This window comes from Rattus norvegicus, chromosome 7, assembly GCF_036323735.1.
Source record: "Rattus norvegicus strain BN/NHsdMcwi chromosome 7, GRCr8, whole genome shotgun sequence".
NCBI lineage: Eukaryota > Metazoa > Chordata > Mammalia > Rodentia > Muridae > Rattus > Rattus norvegicus.
Window position 1 is genome coordinate 101,386,889 of NC_086025.1, and position 20,299 is coordinate 101,407,187.

Consider the following 20,299-nt stretch of genomic DNA (forward strand, 5'->3'; position numbering starts at 1 on the left):
GCTGCCTCTTTCCTAGACCAAGAATGCCTGTGGCTATGACCACCCAGGACGTAAGAAGCCCAATGATTGCTTTCTTCATGTGTATGGATTGTAAATGTTAACTGGAATCTGTCCTCCTATACAACAGTAAACTGCCTTCCTTAAGTGTCTGGCTTCACAGCATGCACCTCCTTTCCCTTAGCCTATGTCCAATTTAGAGATACCCTGTTAATCAAGCCACATCAGATCCAGCAAAGAGCTAAATTTCACAAGGTCACTAGGTACTGATCTCCCCTCCCTTTTACCTTCACAGTCTCAGGAGACCATTATTCTCTGCAAAGAATGCCTTCATCCACCTCACTGGACAGTGTGCCACACTGTCTGCCCACTTCTCCATTAACGTCACTCAAGGCAATCTCAGCTGCACTTTAGCTGCTTCCTCGCTGGCCTGGCCTGGCCTCCTATGAGCAGACAAACTAATGAGATGAGGGAAATCCAAAGGCCACATTTCCATGCAGATAGAAGTGTCCTGGTGCCCCCTTCATCTTTTTAAAGAACATTTCCTTGTGGTGAGCAGGACCTCTGAAGAGACAGAATTCTGAGGGTATTTTTTTCTTCCCCTTGCAACATTTATCTCAGAATTATCCTTGGAGATTTCTGGCAAATTTTTTACAATTTTTTAAAACAATTTTTTAAAAATTATTAAAAATGTGAGGCTGAAGGAACATTTGGGGTAAACAAAACTACTCACAAAGTTGTGGTATCAGCCCCATGCTAAGCAAATAGAACAGAGGCCAACCTGGGCCCATTCACACTTGCCTCCCAGCTTCATGAGCCACTTCCCTGTGCCCATTTCCCCAGCTCAGGTACGATTCTTCCTCTGCTGGGACAGATGAAGTCATAAGAACTTCCCTGTGTGTCTCTGGAAAGATGCATCCTAAAGAAATGATTAAGGAGGAATCTCAATCTGAAGAATGTGCCCATGGGAAACACGATCACATTACCAGCCTGCTCACCCTCCCACCCCCCCAAAGAAGGTATAGAGTCAAAGCAAAATCCCAGTTGCCACACCAGGAGCAGAATTTGCCAGTGAATTTTAAGCTATATATTCACCTGCCAAAAAACATAGACCTGGGACTAGAAATATGCTTCAGAGGTTAAGAGCACTTGTTGCTCTTACAGAGGATACAGGTTCAATTCCCAGCACCCACATAGTGGATCACAACTGTGTGTTACTCTAGTTCTGGGGGTGGGTGGGTTTGGGGTTTTTTCTGGCTTCAGAGAGTACCAGGCATAGATATGCAGTATGTTTGTGGTGCACATGTAAACATACACATAAAAGATAAGTAAGAAAGAAAGAAAGAAAGAGAAAAAGAAAGAGAAAAAGAAAGAATCCATAGACTTTGATTCTCTCATCATCTTTGTATATAGAAATGTATTTGCCTACACACTGATTGTGTCATTAACATGTAATACATATACAATATACATGTGTATTGTCTATAATATGAACATATACACAAATGAGCACATAATGGTATATGAGTTAAGTGGATGAGGATGGAAGGCTGTAGGACTGAGAATGTAGCTCAGTGTAAAGTGTTTGAATAGCATCCATAAAGCCCAGGTTCAGTATATCCATATTACATCGTCCTCCAGTCTCATTAATAGATATTTGATGCTAAATAATGACATTTTATTTTGCTAGGTTGTAGGTACAAGTAACAAGGGAAGTTTTGCAGAATGAGCAAGTGATGGTTGGGTTCTCTTCTTAGCATAACTCTTGGCTTATAAGGCCTACTTTATCTGCTAGACATATGAAACCCCATTTACCTTGATTATGTCCCCGTCTGAGAGGCATGGGGAATGCTGTTATAAAGGTCAGAATGATACATTGAGACTGATGTACCCTAGGCCACACAGTGACACTGAGATTGGAGCCAAGGCCTCTGATGTCTTTCAACTATTTTGTGTTACTTTTTAGAAACAGAGATCTGGGAGGATGCATCATGTTGTCTACTTACAGAGGAAGGAGTTGAGCACAGCACTTGTTAAATTTTAGTTTCTTTGAGTCACCTAGAAGTCTTACCTCCAGAAGATGAGACCAAACCACCATATCCACCATATCGATTTCTTACTTTCAACCCTATCAAAGACGTCTACCCCAATGTTTCTATGACACACATCTCATTGTTTAGGCAGATTTCTGCCAACATGTATTGAGGAAAGCTTTTTATTTTCTTGAACCAATTGCTGCTTTTGTGACACTGGCAGACAGTAAGTTTCTCTGCTCTGTAGTTTATACACCCTCCAGAAACAAGGGCCTCTTCATTTTCACAGAGTAATGGAATTCATGAATGGGAAAAGATGCATATTAAGAGAAGATGGCCCTGTGAGTCCTAAAATTTCATTGGGATTAGGCGTTAGTCTTTACTTGTTATAGCTAATAGTATAGACGCATCAATAAACACTGATGCCAACAGATAATTGCAAAGTAAAACATCTATGGCTCCTTCAACAATTTCCTCCAAGTACAACATTTGGAAGGAATTGGCTTTTTCTGTGCCAAGACTGAACTTACTTAAAGGGAGTTATGAGCAAGATGGCTTCTGCCTATATGAAAGTTGAAATATCTGTATGTCAATATAAATACTGTGTATGGGCATTTATTATCTACTCTGCAATAATACTAGCTACTTGGATTATCTAATAATATATTTATGGTGGTTTGAATATATATATTTCCCCATAAATCCCTTGCATTGAATGTTTGGTGCCAGTTTCTGACCATTTGATGAGGAGTAGGAGGTGTGATCTTGTTAGAGAAAGTATGCCATTAGGGAAAGGCTTTGAGGTTTTATAAGACAAGAGTCATTTCAAGTTATTGCTCTCAGCTTCCTGTTTTGTAGGTCAAGCTGCTGTTCTAGATGTCTGCTGCCTGTTGACTCCACTCTTGTTACTGTAGACCTGCAACCCCTGCAACCATAAGCCCAAAATAAACATTTTATTCTATAAGTTGCTTGGATCATGCTGTTTTATCACAACAATAGAAAAATAATTGAGACAATATTCTATTGAAACACAAAGAGTAAACCAGTCTTGAAAAATTTCCAGAAACAAAAATGGACGTCTAGTTTTACTCAGTCTTTTCCCTCCTTACATGAGTGGAGGTGAAAATGAAGGCTTCATTAAACCCCTATTGCATAATTACAAACAAACTGTGGGCCAATTACCCTTCTCACTTAACCGATGACATAAATGAGGCTCAGCATAGTGAAGGGACATGGTCATGGTGACGGTACTAGAATCAAACCCTGGTATCTGCAATGAAAGGTTTTTGCCATTATGTCCATTGCCTTGTGTGTGCTGTCACATTGGAAAGCTAAGTTTTGTTTCTGTTTTGGAATTTTACCTCTCAATCTTACTCTTCTCCTCCAGTACCTTAAACTCTTCCTCCTGTGCTCAAATCATCCCACCAATGTCTAATGCATGATGTCAAAGTCAAATAGAGGGAGACTAGACTTTAGCCAAGAGGTGTCTTAACACATGGCTTTGTGATGCTTCTTTCAGTTTGGGGATATAATCATCCCTCAAATTATTCTTTGTCTAACCTGATGTTGTCTAGCATTAATGTTCATTCCCTTTGCAATCTAACTTTAGGTAACTAGACCATAAGTAATAGTTGTGTTATTTTAGGTCTATTCCTGCAACTTGCTAATTCACTAAATGGGCATTTGTTCACTCGAATGACTTAGTTGGAAATCTACATCAACAGAAATGACTGGCTTACCTATGAAGTGTTCCATTACATGATAAGGAAGGGCAGTCATCATACAGGTGTGGGGTAAACACTATAGGTATAAACATCATAGATGTCTATTAGTCCTAAAATTTCATCTTGAAAGGCCATTCATTCTTTCCCCTTATAAATTTAGAAAACTATGATTAGCAAAATTTTTCCTCTATGGTCTTACTGTTGATAACTATAGATTTTCTCACAAACTTTAGATTTCTTTCTATTCATCTATTTCTATCTCTCCCTCTATATGTGTGTTTGGAGGGGGTGCTCACACATATGCTCGCATGCATGCACTCAGAGAAACAAGAAATACTCTCACATAATTCTAAAACAGGAGATACAGCAAATACTGGAAGCAAGAAAGGGAAATAATTGTATCAGCTTCTGTCAGAGGTGAAGAGAGCATTCCAATAAAGAAAAGACCAGGCATTCTTCAAAGCTGACATTCCAACCATTTGATGAAAACAGGAAAATATAACTACACATAAATTCGACCTGAGGAAGCAGTTTTCATAGTATATAAAACTACACCATGAGTCCTGGAGGAATACACACATCTACCCACTATTCTATCCAGCTCCTGCAGACAGAATGAACCTCTCTGAGTAGTCTGTCTCTATAGCTCTTCTGCCCTCTGTACACAGCCCTGGAGCAAGTAACTTCCATCAGGATAAACAATCTGATTAATGTGTTTGGTGATTGTTCTATCCTGTGAAGATGATACACATTGAACCATTCTCCAATAAGCTAATGACCCTGTATAATGAATGCTGGCTCAGCATGGAGTTGGCAATAAGAGATATTGAGAGGTAGCATGTGTTTTTTCTCTATAAGAATTTCATCTGCCTTATCTTCAAAAGGAAACTAAACCACTTTGTAATGACAACTCTTTGTCCTAGGCGACTTAGGATAAACAGACTATTTGCTTTGTGCTTTCCTTCTCTAAGAATTACAGCCTACCACCGATCTCTATGAAAGCCAAATCTTGGGAAGATACTTTTTGGGATATAAGAAAGAGAGTCAGAGGGGGTGATTTCTCACATGTTGTGTGGAGCTTGACCATGGAGGTTTCCCTGGAAGATGCACATGCTATAAAGATGATTATGGGGTGTTGAATGAAAGGACTTTATTTACTGATAATCTTATACCAAAGGTGCTCCTCCTACCAAGAAATACATGTCAGCACATGCATATACAAATTTTCAGAAAATTAAAATGGAATGTTCAGAGGATATTGCAAACTATCAAAAGTAGTAACTTATATGGAAATATTGATGTAGATTCCATAAATGCCATAAGGGTTGCTAGGGTTACTGGTAAAGACATCACTCAGAGTGTGCTTAAGGAAGCAGAATCTGTCACATCTCCTTTATTTGCAATCATATGATAACATTTCTTCTCCCTCCTCCTTGACCCTCTTCGCCATAATATGATAGAAAGGGATCTGGTAAAGACATGAGAAAGTCAAGTCTATACCATTAAAATAGTTAATATAAAAGAAATATTTTCTACAAGTCTCGATTTTATGAATTGTTGAGAGAAAAGGATTACTGATTTTGGAACATGATACATTTCTAGCTGTTTGAACTAGGGCTGAATGCACAAGGCAGAATAATAAGGGAAACAAACAGCTCAGAAGGTGTAAGAGTAAAGATCTTGTCACCAGGATAATGGAAGCTGGTGAAATTGCCTAACCAAGTCGGCACATGTGGACCCAAAGCAGGGAGAGACTGAAGAGTCCATCACTTGGGAAAGAAAGGTAGACACGAATTGAGGAGAGTTGGGGTGAGCTGGGACCACTAAGGACATGCTGAAGCCTACATCTGACTTCTGCTACTTTCCACCAAATCCCACTTGCAAAAATACTATTCCCTGTAAAGAGCTTGGTGTCTTTGGTAGGAAGCTCCAAGAAGAGTGCCCAAGAATAGCCCCATGCCAATACCAAGCTGGTAGAGCATGACAAGGCAACCACACATGGACCTGCTGCACATACACATGGATGACCCCAAACATCCACCTCCGAAATCTTTCACAAATGTCTCTTGAGAGTGATGTTTACCAAAGAAACATTCAGGGGGGAAACTCTTGTTGATACAGTTCCAGCTAGGCAGAAGTGACAAACTATATAGTCACCACTTGTGATCTGTGGGCTCTGGTCATAAGATGAAATGAAAGCAGGGAGGGGAGTTCTGGGTCCAAATCACATAGGGATCAGAACCTTGACTCTGCCAAAGCTCTGAACTCAATAGACAGGGTTGACTGAGCCAACATGAGAACTTAGACTCCCCTTTCAAACAAACCTGGCACCTATTTTCAGTTGTAAACATTTTATAACCTCAGCTATGGTTTTTATATGCCTGAATCATTTTAAGATTTATTTTAAGTCTTTTTCCAGTTATCAAGCTAGTTAGGTCTAAATCAGAGATATCACAGTCTGGAAATTATAAGTCAAATTCATTGCCACAGTAGATGGGCAAGATCAACCTCTTACAATCATATAGCTTGCAATAGAACATACTACATGCAGTGTTACAGAACAAATATTCTAAGCATATTTGTTATGTGTCAAACCCAGAGAAGACTCAATTTCAAGTCAGGAGCCCTAGTAACACTGCAGAACAGTTGCAAACATTTCAATATAATTAGAGAAGACCACACCGACTACTGAAGCGAGTCAATTAAAAACTCAGCTTCATGATGACCAGGCACAGAATTCAGATTTAGCTTCATTTTATGCTAACAGGCCTGGCCATATTTGAAAATATTTTCCTTTTTATCAGAAAAGATATATTGGCAGGCTCAAAGTTAATCTTCTCAAGGCATCTGAGTCAACAAACTCTCCATTTTCACAGCTTCTTTATTAACTGTTAAATGAGTTTCATTTAGATTCTGCCTTCGCCACACTTTTTTCCAGCCAAAGATGAAATAAAGAATGAGGTGTTTATAATTTAAAATTTCCATGGGGTGGAACAAAAACAAGTTTGGAGAAGAGAAAAAAATTCTTCAAGGGACCTGGCAGGAAACTAGAATCTTCCTGGGGAACAGAAAAGTCAGGAATGGCCTTCTGTGGACCTACAACTCCATGTGACATGATTTACATGGTTCTAGAAACTGCACACAAATGAAATATCTGGCTTTGGGCTGAAGACTCCTACTGGAGTTCAGAATTCTCTTGAGGAAAATACTTGTACCAAACAACAGAGCAATTTTCAGGAGAAAAAAAGAAGCTCAGCATAAGGCCTTTCAACTATATCAACCCCATATTTAAAATAAACGATAACCACAAAATTGAAAATCATCACTCTACATGAGTCTGTGGACACAGCAGTACTAGTTTGCCTGGAGGCAGAGAGAACAGTCAGAAAACAGGAGCATTAAGCATATGGCTAAAGTCATAAAAAGAAAATAAAATTACACTCACAACGTGGAAAATAAAGCAACTGAAAAGACAGTAAGTAAAGAACAACCAAATCTAACAAAGTGTATAGTTAAGGTTCTACAACAACCCACTGTTGTGATTTCTCTGAGTGGTCATGTGGTCAGATTACACGCTAAATATTTAGGTTTATACATATAGACCTGAGCTGTTCTCAACACTGCTTCTTTTTGCAGTGGGTGAAAGCTAATGCAGAGACTCATAACTGACCTGAGTGTTGAAGATAAGTGGCAGTGAGTGCTAACACCATTAGGACACCTCTGTCAGTGCTGCACCCCTCAGCCAAGGTCCAGGGAACACTACAGTTAAGGATGTAAAAGGTATAAGAGCCATTGGTTGGGGGAAATGCCATGAGATGCTGCCTTGTGGCCTTGACAGGGCTACTGTTCATACTCATGGCCTCCCAGCATCTGGAAGTACCCAGCACTAGATCAAACCAACCTGCAAAATGACCAGCGACATACCCAGACAACCAAATTCCAGTATGGACAGAAAAGAAATTCAAAAGGCCCCATCCCTGATTGAGGAAGTGCTGGAAGTGTGGGAGGAAGAGTCACTCTTCAGGGGTTTGTGGTCACTGGTAGGTTGTCCACATGCCAGTGAAAAGCCCCACATTCACATATATCCATCACTAACCAGATCGAAAGGGCTATCATAAAAAGAAAAACACTGAAAAAAGGAAAGGCATAAAAAAGATCAAAAGATAAAAGATAAAAGGAAGGGAGGAAAAGAAAGAAGGAAGGAAGGAAAAGAAAGAAAGAAGGAAGGAAAGAGAGCAGGTAAGAAGGAAGGAAGGAAGAGAAGACAAGGAAAAGGAAAATAAAATAAAATGGAGTTGGGAAGGGGACATATATGGAGAATTTGTGAAAAACCTGCAGTACCTTACATTGTATACATCGATGAAATCCTTAGAGAGGAAGAATGAAAATTCTTGGTAGAGACATTTAGTGAGTGTGCAGACTAAACAACAGATGAGTGTCAGCACAAGGAAGCATTTCTAAGCTGAAAGACAGGCTGAGTCCCATGTTAAGCAAAATGTGAGAGAATCAGAAGACTTAGATAGGGACTCAATAAAAGGGTCCCTCTTGTCTCAAAGAGTTGTACAGGGAAGTAATAGGGAACCAAATAGGAGCTGTCTTGTCTTAAGGATAGAGCCTCATATGTTACAAGTGCATACAGGAAAAATGATGCCAGGAGAGCCAGATACTATATAAAGGAAGCACTGTAAACATGTTCACTTGCAGTTTTATTTTTAATTGGGTTGCCATCTTATTATTAAGTTATAAATTTTCTTTATGAATTTTATATGAAAATGTGTTTTTCCCAGATGTATGTGTTGCAGATACCTCCTCCTAGAGGATGTCTTCTCTCCTGGTTTTCTTTACAAGGCCTTTTTCTGAGACTTTATTTTAGTTCAAAAGTTTATTCTATCATTTTTAATTCAGAGTGATTTCTAAACTTTGCTAAAAATAGAGGTCTACTCTAATGGTTTCTTTTACCTTGTGCTTTCTTTTAGAAAATCTAGATTTTACACAGATCTTTAGATTGATACTCCATTTCTATTTCCTTTGCCATGTGATGTGAGATGAGGATTTAAACTTCTTTTAGCCACTGATTGAAAACACTTGCTTCTCCCTTCACTTGCCTTCAGGCCATGCTTTAAGAGTGTGAACTTACTTCTAGTCTCTTTCGCCCCACCAATGCCTTTATCTACCCTTAATGCAGCAACACATGCTTGAATCACTGCCAGAGTCTCAATCCAATTAACATTCTTTTCATTTTAAACATTATTGTAATAAAACTGTAACTAGAAATTGTTAACTATAAATGGTGAGAGCAGATAATGTTGTTTTGCTGATGATCTATTTATATTCTGTACTTAAGCATAAAATTATCAATAGAAAATTCTCAAATCCCTTTGAACTAAGGAAATATACTGCTGTTACTAGTCTGCAGATGGTATCCTAAAAGAATCACCTTGAGAGGTAGCACCAAGCAGGCTGGGACAGGATCCTTCCAGTCTCCATCTGTGCCCAGAGCTAAGGCTGTACCATAGTCCTCTGGACCCAAAGTCTGCACTGAGAGAGCTAGTGTCCCAGGAGTGCTCTTACTCCTAAGATCACAGGTTCACAGGCCCACAGGAGGGACAAACTCCAGTCAGAGACAGCAAGACCAACTAACATCAGAGAAAATCACATGGGGAGAGGCAAGCACAAGAACCTAAGCAACAGAAATCAAGACTACTTGGCATCATCAGAGCCCAGTTCTCCCATCATAGCAAGTTCTGGATACTCCAACACACCAGAAAAGCAAGATTTGGATTTAAAATCACAGCCCATGATGATGATAGAGGACTTTAAGAACATAAAGAAAAAAACCTCCCTTAAAGAAATACAGGAGAACACAGGTAAACAAGTAGAAGCTCTTAAGGTGAAAACACAAAAATCTCTTAAAGAGTTACAGGACAACACAACCAAACAGGTGAGGGAATTGAACAAAACCATTAGAAAAATTAAGAAATCACAAAGAGAGACAACCCTGGAGATAGAAAATCTAGGAAAGAGATCAGGAGTCATAGATTAAAGCATCACCAACAGAATATAAGAGATAGAAGAGAGAATCATGGGGGCAGAAGATACCATAGAAAACATTGACACAATAGTCAAAGAAAAATGGAAAAAGTTCCTAACCCAAAATATCCAGGAAATCCAGGACACATTGAGAAAACTAAACCTAAGGATACTGAGTATAGAAGAGAGTGAAGATTCCCAATTTAAAGGTCGACTTGAAATATCTTCAAAAGAAATTATAGGAGAACAATTCCTTAACTTAAAGAAAGAGATGCCCATGAACATACAAGAAGCCTACAGAACTCCAAATAAATTGGACCAGAAAAGAAATTCCTGTTTTCATATAATAGTCAAACATCAAATACACAAAACAAAGAAAGAATACTAAAAGCAGTAAGGGGGAAAAAAAAGGCAGACCTATCAGAATTATACCAGATGTCTCACCAGAGACTCTGAAAGCTAGAAGATCCTGGATAGATGTCATACAGACCCTAAGAGAACACAAACACCAGCCCAGGCTACTATATCCAGCAAAACTCTCAATTAACATAGACGGAGAAATCAAGATATTCCTTGACAAAACCAAATTTACACAATATCTTTCTACAAATCCAGCCCAACAAAGAACAATAGATGGAAGACGTGAACACAAGGAGGAAAACTACACAATAGAGAAAAGGAAGAAAGTAATCTCCTTGCAACAAACCCAAAAGAATTTAGCAACACAAACAAAATTTCAACTCTAACAACAAAATAACAAGAAACAACAATCAAAATTCTTTAACGTCGCTTAAGATCAATAGACTCAATTCCCCACATAAAAAGACATTAACAGACTGGATATATAAATAGAACTTAAAATTTTGCTGCATACAGGAAATGTACCTCAGTGTCAAAGACACTACCTCAGAATAAAAGGATGGAAAAAATTCCAAGCTAAAGGTCCCAAGAAACAATCAGGAGTGGCTATTTTAATATTGAATAAAAATGAATTTCAACCTAAAGTTATCAAAAAAGATGATCACTTAATATATATCAAAGGAAAAAATCTACCAAGATGAACTCTCAATTCTAAATGTCTATGCTCCAAATGCAAGGGCATACATACATTCATAAAAGAAACTCTAATAAAGCTCAAAATATATATTGCACCTCACACAATACAAGTGGGAGACTTCAATACCTAACTCTCAGCAATGGGCAGATCATGCAAACAGAATCTAACAGTGAAACTAACAGTACAATATCAGGCCAATACCTAAACATATTAAAAGCAATATATAGCAAGCCAGTAGGCAACATCAAACTAAATGGAAAGAAACTTGAAGCAATCCCACTAAAATCAGAGACTAGACAAAGCCGCCCACTCTCTCCCTACCTATTCATTATAGTACTTGAAGTCCTAGCCAGAGCAATTAGACAACAAAAAAGGTCAAAGAGGAAAGGACGAAGTCAAAATAACACTATTTGCAGTTATCATATTATACTTAAGTGACCACAAAAATTCCACCAGAGGACTCCTAAACCTGAGAAACAACATCAGCAAAGTGGCTGGATATAAAATTAATACAAACAAATCAGTAGCCTTCCTTTACTCAAAGGATAAACAGTCTGAGAAAGAAAGTAGGGAAATGACACCCATCAAAATAGCCACAAATAATAAAACTACCTTGGTGTGACTCTAACCAAGCAAGTGAAAAATCTGCATAACAAGATCTTCAAGTCTCTGAAGAAAGACATTGAAGAACATCTCACAAAATGGAAAGATCTCCAATGCTCATGGATTGGCAGGATTAATATTGTAAAAATGTCCATTTTGTCAAAAGCAATCTACAAATTCAAAATTCCAACTCAATTCTACATACAGTTAGAACAATTTACAAATTCCTTTTGAATGAAAAAAAAGGCCAGGATAAGCTAGTCTCAACTATTCTCAACAATAAAAGAACTTCGGGGTGTGGGGAAGAATTACCATCTCTGCCTCATGCTGTATTACAGAGCAATCATGATAAAAAAAACTTTTCATGGTATTGGTACAGAGACAGACACGTAGATCAAAGAAATAGAATTGAAGACCAGGGAATGAAACCCACACACCTATGGTCATTTGATCTTTGACTAAGGACCTAAAACTATCCAATGGAAAAAAACAGCATTTTCAACAAATGGTGCTGGTTCAACATGTAGAAAAATGCAAATGGGGAAGTCCCACACTGGCGGATCCCGGCCCTCAGCAGCTCTCTGCTCCCAGACCCAGTGAGAGAGAGACCCAACCGCCTGGTCAGGTGGGCACTCCTGAGGCTGCAGAGCAGAAGAGACCACCAACTCTGCTCACCCCTGCCCACATCCCTGGCCCAAGAGGAAACTGTATAAGGCCTCTGGGCTCCCGTGGGGGAGGGCCCAGGAGCGGCAGGACCCCTGTGCCTGAGACACCACCAGAACCAGAAGGAAACAGACCGGATAAACAGTTCTCTGCACCCAAATCCCGTGGGAGGGAGAGCTGAACCTTCAGAGAGGCAGACAAGTCTGGGAAACCAGAAGAGACTGCTCTCTGCACACACATCTCGGACGCCAGAGGAAAAAGCCAAAGACCATCTGGAACCCCGGTGCACTGAAGCTCCCGGAACGGCAGCAGAGGTCTTCCTGGTTGCTGCCACTGCAGAGAGCCCGTGGGTAGCACCCCACGAGCGAACTTGAGCCTTGGGACCACAGGTAAGACCAACTTTTCTGCTGCAAGAAAGCTGCCTGGTGAACTCAAGACACAGGCCCACAGGAACAGCTGAAGACCTGTAGAGAGGAAAAACTACACGCCCGAAAGCAGAACACTCTGTCCCCATAACTGACTGAAAGAGAGGAAAACAGGTCTACAGCACTCCTGACACACAGGCTTATAGGACAGTCTAGCCACTGTCAGAAATAGCAGAACAAAGTAACACTAGAGATAATCTGATGGCGAGAGGCAAGCGCAGGAACCCAAGCAACAGAAACCAAGACTACATGGCACCATCGGAGCCCAATTCTCCCATCAAAACAAACATGGAATATCCAAACACACCAGAAAAGCAAGATCTAGTTTCAAAATCATTTTGATCATGATGCTGGAGGACTTCAAGAAAGACGTGAAGAACTCCCTTAGAGAACAAGTAGAAGCCTACAGAGAGGAATCGCAAAAATGCCTGAAAGAATTCCAGGAAAACATAAATAAACAAGTAGAAGCCCATAGAGAGGAGACACAAAAATCCCTGAAAGAATTCCAGAAAAACATAAATAAACAAGTAGAAGCCCATAGAGAGGAGACACAAAAATCCCTGAAAGAATTCCAGGAAAACACAATCAAACAGTTGAAGGAATTAAAAATGGAAATAGAAGCAATCAAGAAAGAACACATGGAAACAACCCTGGATATAGAAAACCAAAAGAAGAGACAAGGAGCTGTAGATACAAGCTTCACCAACAGAATACAAGAGATGGAAGAGAGAATCTCAGGAGCAGAAGATTCCATAGAAATCATTGACTCAACTGTCAAAGATAATGTAAAGCGGAAAAAGCTACTGGTCCAAAACATACAGGAAATCCAGGACTCAATGAGAAGATCAAACCTAAGGATAATAGGTATAGAAGAGAGTGAAGACTCCCAGCTCAAAGGACCAGTAAATATCTTCAACAAAATCATAGAAGAAAACTTCCCTAACCTAAAAAAAGAGATACCCATAGACATACAAGAAGCCTACAGAACTCCAAATAGATTGGACCAGAAAAGAAACACCTCCCGTCACATAATTGTCAAAACAACAAATGCACAAAATAAAGAAAGAATATTAAAAGCAGTAAGGGAAAAAGGTCAAGTAACATATAAAGGCAGACCTATCAGAATCACACCAGACTTCTCGCCAGAAAATATGAAGGCCAGAAGATCCTGGACTGATGTCATACAGACCCTAAGAGAACACAAATGCCAGCCCAGGTTACTGTATCCTGCAAAACACTCAATTAACATTGATGGAGAAACCAAGATATTCCATGACAAAACCAAATTTACACAATATCTTTCTACAAATCCAGCACTACAAAGGATAATAAATGGTAAAGCCCAACATAAGGAGGCAAGCTATACCCTAGAAGAAGCAAGAAACTAATCATCTTGGCAACAAAACAAAGAGAATGAAAGCACACAAACATAACCTCACATCCAAATATGAATATAACGGGAAGCAATAATCACTATTCCTTAATATCTCTCAACATCAATGGCCTCAACTCCCCAATAAAAAGACATAGATTAACAAACTGGATACGCAACGAGGACCCTGCATTCTGCTGCCTACAGGAAACACACCTCAGAGACAAAGACAGACACTACCTCAGAGTGAAAGGCTGGAAAACAACTTTCCAAGCAAATGGTCAGAAGAAGCAAGCTGGAGTAGCCATTCTAATATCTAATAAAATCAATTTCCAACTAAAAGTCATCAAAAAAGATAAGGAAGGACACTTCATATTCATCAAAGGAAAAATCCACCAAGATGAACTCTCAATCCTAAATATCTATGCCCCAAATAAAAGGGCACCTACATACGTAAAAGAAACCTTACTAAAGCTCAAAACACACATTGCACCTCACACAATAATAGTGGGAGATTTCAACACACCACTCTCATCAATGGACAGATCATGGAAACAGAAATTAAACAGTGATGTTGACAGACTAAGAGAAGTCATGAGCCAAATGGACTTAACGGATATTTATAGAACATTCTATCCTAAAGCAAAAGGATATACCTTCTTCTCAGCTCCTCATGGTACTTTCTCCAAAATTGACCATATAATTGGTCAAAAAACGGGCCTCAACAGGTACAGAAAGATAGAAATAATCCCATGCGTGCTATCGGACCACCACGGCCTAAAACTGGTCTTCAATAACAATAAGGGAAGAATGCCCACATATACGTGGAAATTGAACAATGCTCTACTCAATGATAACCTGGTCAAGCAAGAAATAAAGAAAGAAATTAAAAACTTTGTAGAATTTAATGAAAATGAAGATACAACATACCCAAACTTATGGGACACAATGAAAGCTGTGCTAAGAGGAAAACTCATAGCGCTGAGTGCCTGCAGAAAGAAACAGGAAAGAGCATATGTCAGCAGCTTGACAGCACACCTAAAAGCTCTAGAACAAAAAGAAGCAAATACACCCAGGAGGAGTAGAAGGCAGGAAATAATCAAACTCAGAGCTGAAATCAACCAAGTAGAAACAAAAAGGACCATAGAAAGAATCATCAGAACCAAAAGTTGGTTCTTTGAGAAAATCAACAAGATAGATAAACCCTTAGCCAGACTAACGAGAGGACACAGAGAGTGCGTCCAAATTAACAAAATCAGAAATGAAAAGGGAGACATAACCACAGATTCAGAGGAAATTCAAAAAATCATCAGATCTTACTATAAAAACCTATATTTAACAAAATTTGAAAATCTTCAGGAAATGGACAATTTCCTAGACAGATACCAGATATCAAAGTTAAATCAGGAACAGATAAACCAGTTAAACAACCCCATAACTCCTAAGGAAATAGAAGCAGTCATTAAAGGTCTCCCAACCAAAAAGAGCCCAGGTCCAGACGGGTTTAGTGCAGAATTCTATCAAACCTTCATAGAAGACCTCATACCAATATTATCCAAACTATTCCACAAAATTGAAACACTACCGAATTCCTTCTACGAAGGCACAATTACTCTTATACCTAAACCACACAAAGACACAACAAAGAAAGAGAACTTCAGACCAATTTCCCTTATGAATATCGACGCAAAAATACTCAATAAAATTCTGGCAAACCGAATTCAAGAGCACATCAAAACAATCATCCACCATGATCAAGTAGGCTTCATCCCAGGCATGCAGGGATGGTTTAATATACGGAAAACCATCAACGTGATCCATTATATAAACAAACTGAAAGAACAAAACCACATGATCATTTCATTAGATGCTGAGAAAGCATTTGACAAAATTCAACACCCCTTCATGATAAAAGTCCTGGAAAGAATAGGAATTCAAGGCCCATACCTAAACATAGTAAAAGCCATATACAGCAAACCAGTTGCTAACATTAAACTAAATGGAGAGAAACTTGAAGCAATCCCACTAAAATCAGGGACTAGACAAGGCTGCCCACTCTCTCCCTACTTATTCAATATAGTTCTTGAAGTTCTAGCCAGAGCAATCAGACAACAAAAGGAGATCAAGGGGATACAGATCGGAAAAGAAGAGGTCAAAATATCACTATTTGCAGATGACATGATAGTATATTTAAGTGATCCCAAAAGTTCCACCAGAGAACTACTAAAGCTGATAAACAACTTCAGCAAAGTGGCTGGGTATAAAATTAACTCAAATATATCAGTTGCCTTCTTCTATACAAAAGAGAAACAAGCCGAGAAAGAAATTAGGGAAACGACACCCTTCATAATAGACCCAAATAATATAAAGTACCTCGGTGTGACTTTAACCAAGCAAGTAAAAGATCTGTACAATAAGAACTTCAAGACACTGAGGAAAGAAATTGAAGAAGACCTCAGAAGATGGAAAGATCTCCCATGCTCATGGATTGGCAGGATTAATATAGTAAAAATGGCCATTTTACCAAAAGCAATCTACAGATCCAATGCAATCCCCATCAAAATACCAATCCAATTCTTCAAAGAGTTAGACAGAACAATTTGCAAATTCATCTGGAATAACAAAAAACCCAGGATAGCTAAAGCTATCCTCAACAATAAAAGGACTTCAGGGGGAATCACTATCCCTTAACTCAAGCAGTATTACAGAGCAATAGTGATAAAAACTGCATGGTATTGGTACAGAGACAGACAGATAGACCAATGGAATAGAATTGAAGACCCAGAAATGAACCCACACACCTATGGTCACTTGATTTTTGACAAAGGAGCCAAAACCATCCAATGGAAAAAAGATAGCATTTTCAGCAAATGGTGCTGGTTCAACTGGAGGGCAACATGTAGAAGAATGCAGATCGATCCATGCTTATCACCCTGAACAAAGCTTAAGTCCAAGTGGATCAAGGACCTCCACATCAAACCAGACACACTCAAACTAATAGAAGAAAAACTAGGGAAGCATCTGGAACACATAGGCACTGGAAAAAATTTCCTGGACAAAACACCAATGGCTTATGCTCTAAGATCAAGAATCGACAAATGGGATCTCATAAAACTGCAAAGCTTCTGTAAGGCAAAGGACACTGTGGTTAGGACAAAACGGCAACCAACAGATTGGGAAAAGATCTTTACCAATCCTACAACAGATAGAGGCCTTATATCCAAAATATACAAAGAACTCAAGAAGTTAGACCGCAGGGAAACAAATAACCCTATTAAAAATGGGGTTCAGAGCTAAACAAAGAATTCACAGCTGAGGAATGCCGAATGGCTGAGAAGCACCTAAAAAAATGTTCCACATCTTTAGTCATAAGGGAAATGCAAATCAAAACAACCCTGAGATTTCACCTCACACCAGTGAGAATGGCTAAGATCAAAAACTCAGGTGACAGCAGATGCTGGCGAGGATGTGGAGAAAGAGGAACACTCCTCCATTGTTGGTGGGATTGCAGACTTGTAAAACCATTCTGGAAATCAGTCTGGAGGTTCCTCAGAAAATTGGACATTGAACTGCCTGAGGATCCAGCTATATCTCTCTTGGGCATATACCCAAAAGATGCCTCAACATATAAAAGAGACACGTGCTCTACTATGTTCATCGCAGCCTTATTTATAATAGCCAGAAACTGGAAAGAACCCAGATGCCCTTCAACAGAGGAATGGATACAGAAAATGTGGTACATCTACACAATGGAATATTACTCAGCTATCAAAAACAACGAGTTCATGAAATTCATAGGCAAATGGTTGGAACTGGAAAATATCATCCTGAGTGAGCTAACCCAATATCAGAAAGACATACATGGTATGCACTCAGTGATAAGTGGCTATTAGCCCAAATGCTTGAATTACCCTAGATCCCTAGAACAAACGAAACTCAAGACGGATGATCAAAATGCGAATGCTTCACTCCTTCTTTAAATGAGGAAAAAGAATACCCTTGGCAGGGAAGGGAGAGGCAAAGATTAAAACAGAGACTGAAGGAACACCCATTCAGAGCCTGCCCCACATGTGGCCCATACATATACAGCCACCCAATTAGACAAGATGGATGAAGCAGAGAAGTGCAGACCGACAGGAGCCGGATGTAGATCGCTCCTGAGAGATACAGCCAGAATACAGCAAATACAGAGGCGAATGCCAGCAGCAAACCACTGAACTGAGAACAGGACGCCCGTTGAAGGAATCAGAGAAAGAACTGGAAGAGCTTGAAGGGGCTCGAGACCCCATACGTACAACAATGCCAAGCAACCAGAGCTTCCAGGGTCTAAGCCACTACCTAAAGACTATACATGGACTGACCCTGGACTCTGACCTCATAAGTAGCAATGAATATCCTAGTAAGAGCACCAGTGGAAGGGGAAGCCCTGGGTCCTGCTAAGACTGAACCCCCAGTGAACTAGTCTATGGGGGGAGGGCGGCAATGGGGGGAGGGTTGGGAGGGGAACACCCATAAGGAAGGGGAGGGGGGAGGGGGATGTTTGCCCGGAAACCGGGAAAGGGAATAACACTTGAAATGTATATAAGAAATACTCAAGTTAATAAAAAAAAAAAGAAAAATGCAAATGGATCCATTCTTATCTCCTTGTACAAAGCTCAAGTCCAAGTAGATCAAGGACCTCCACATAAAACACTCAAACTAATAGAAGAGAAAGTGGGGAAGAGCCTAAACACATAGGCACAGGACAAATTTTCCTGAACAGAGCACCAATGTCTTGTGCTCTAAGATCAAGAATCCACAAATGGGACATCATAAAATGGCAAACTTCTTTCTGTAGGGCAAAGGACAAGGTCAATAGGACAAAATGGCAACTAAAAGATTGGGAAAAGATCTTTACCAATCCTACAACTAATAGAGAAATAATATCCGATATATACAAAGAACACAAGAAGTTAGACTCCAGAGAATCAAATAATCCTATTAAAAAAATGGGATACAGTGAGCTAACCCAATCACAGAAAGACATACATGGTATGCACTCATTGATAAGTGGCTATTAGCCAAAATGCTGGAATTACCCTAGATGCCTAGAACAAATGAAACTCAAGACAGATGATCAAAATGTGAATGCTTCACTCCTTCTTTAAAAGGGGAACAAGAATACCCTTGGCAGGGAATAGAGAGGCAAAGATTAAAACAGAGACTGAAGGAACACCCATTCAGAGCCTGCCCCACATGTGGCCCATACATATATAGCCACCCAATTAGACAAGATGGATGAAGCAAAGAAGTGCAGACCGACAGGAGCCAGATGTAGATCACTCCTGAGAGACACAGCAAACACAGAGGCGAATGCTAGCAGCAAACCACTGAACTGAGAATAGGACCCCCGTTGAAGGAATCAGAGAAAGAACTGGAAGAGCTTGAAGGGTCTTGAGACCCCATATGTACAACAATGCCAAGCAACCAGAGCTTCCAGGGACTAAGCCACTACCTAAAGACTATACATGGACTGACCCTGGACTCTGACCTCATAGGTAGCAATGAATATCCTAGTAAGAGCACCAGTGGAAGGGGAAGCCCTGGGTCCTGCTAAGACTGAACCCCCAGTGAACTAGTCTGTTGGGGGGAAGGCGGCAATGGGGGAGGGTGAGGAGGGGAACACCCATAAGGAAGGGGAGGGGGGAGGGGGATGTTTGCCCAGAAACCGAGAAAGGGAATAACACTCGAAATGTATATAAGAAATACTCAAGTTAATAAAAAAAAACAAAATGTATATAAGAAATACTCAAGTTAATAAAAAAAATAAAGAAGGAGGTACCTCTTAAGGTACAAAAAAAAATGGGATACAGAGGAAAGGGTATTCTCAACTGAGGAGTACTGAATGGCTGAGAAACACCTAAAGAAATGTTCAACATCATTAGTCATCATGGAAATGCAAATCAAAACAACCCTGAGATTCCACCTCTCACCAGGAGGAATGGCTAAGATCAAAAACTCAGGTGACAGCAGATGCTGACAAGAATATGGAGAAAGAGGAACACTCCTCCATGGTCGGTGGGATTACAAGCTGACACAACCACTCTGGAAATCAGTCTGGTGGTTCTTCAGAAAATTGGACATAGTACTACCTGAGGACCCAGCTATTCCACTCCTGGGCATATATACAAAAGATGAAAAGGGAAATAAGATTTGAAATGTAAATTCATAAACTATCCAATAAAAAATCACCTTATTGGATATTTTCCATAGTTCCTAAAGTCATATGGTTTTTCCCTTTAGCTGTAAGTTTTGTCAATTACCCATATTAATTTCCATAAGCTTCCTCACCCTTTTACTTGCACAAATGTCCCTACATGGTGACAATAAAGCAGTCTTTTATATGCTTATGATTT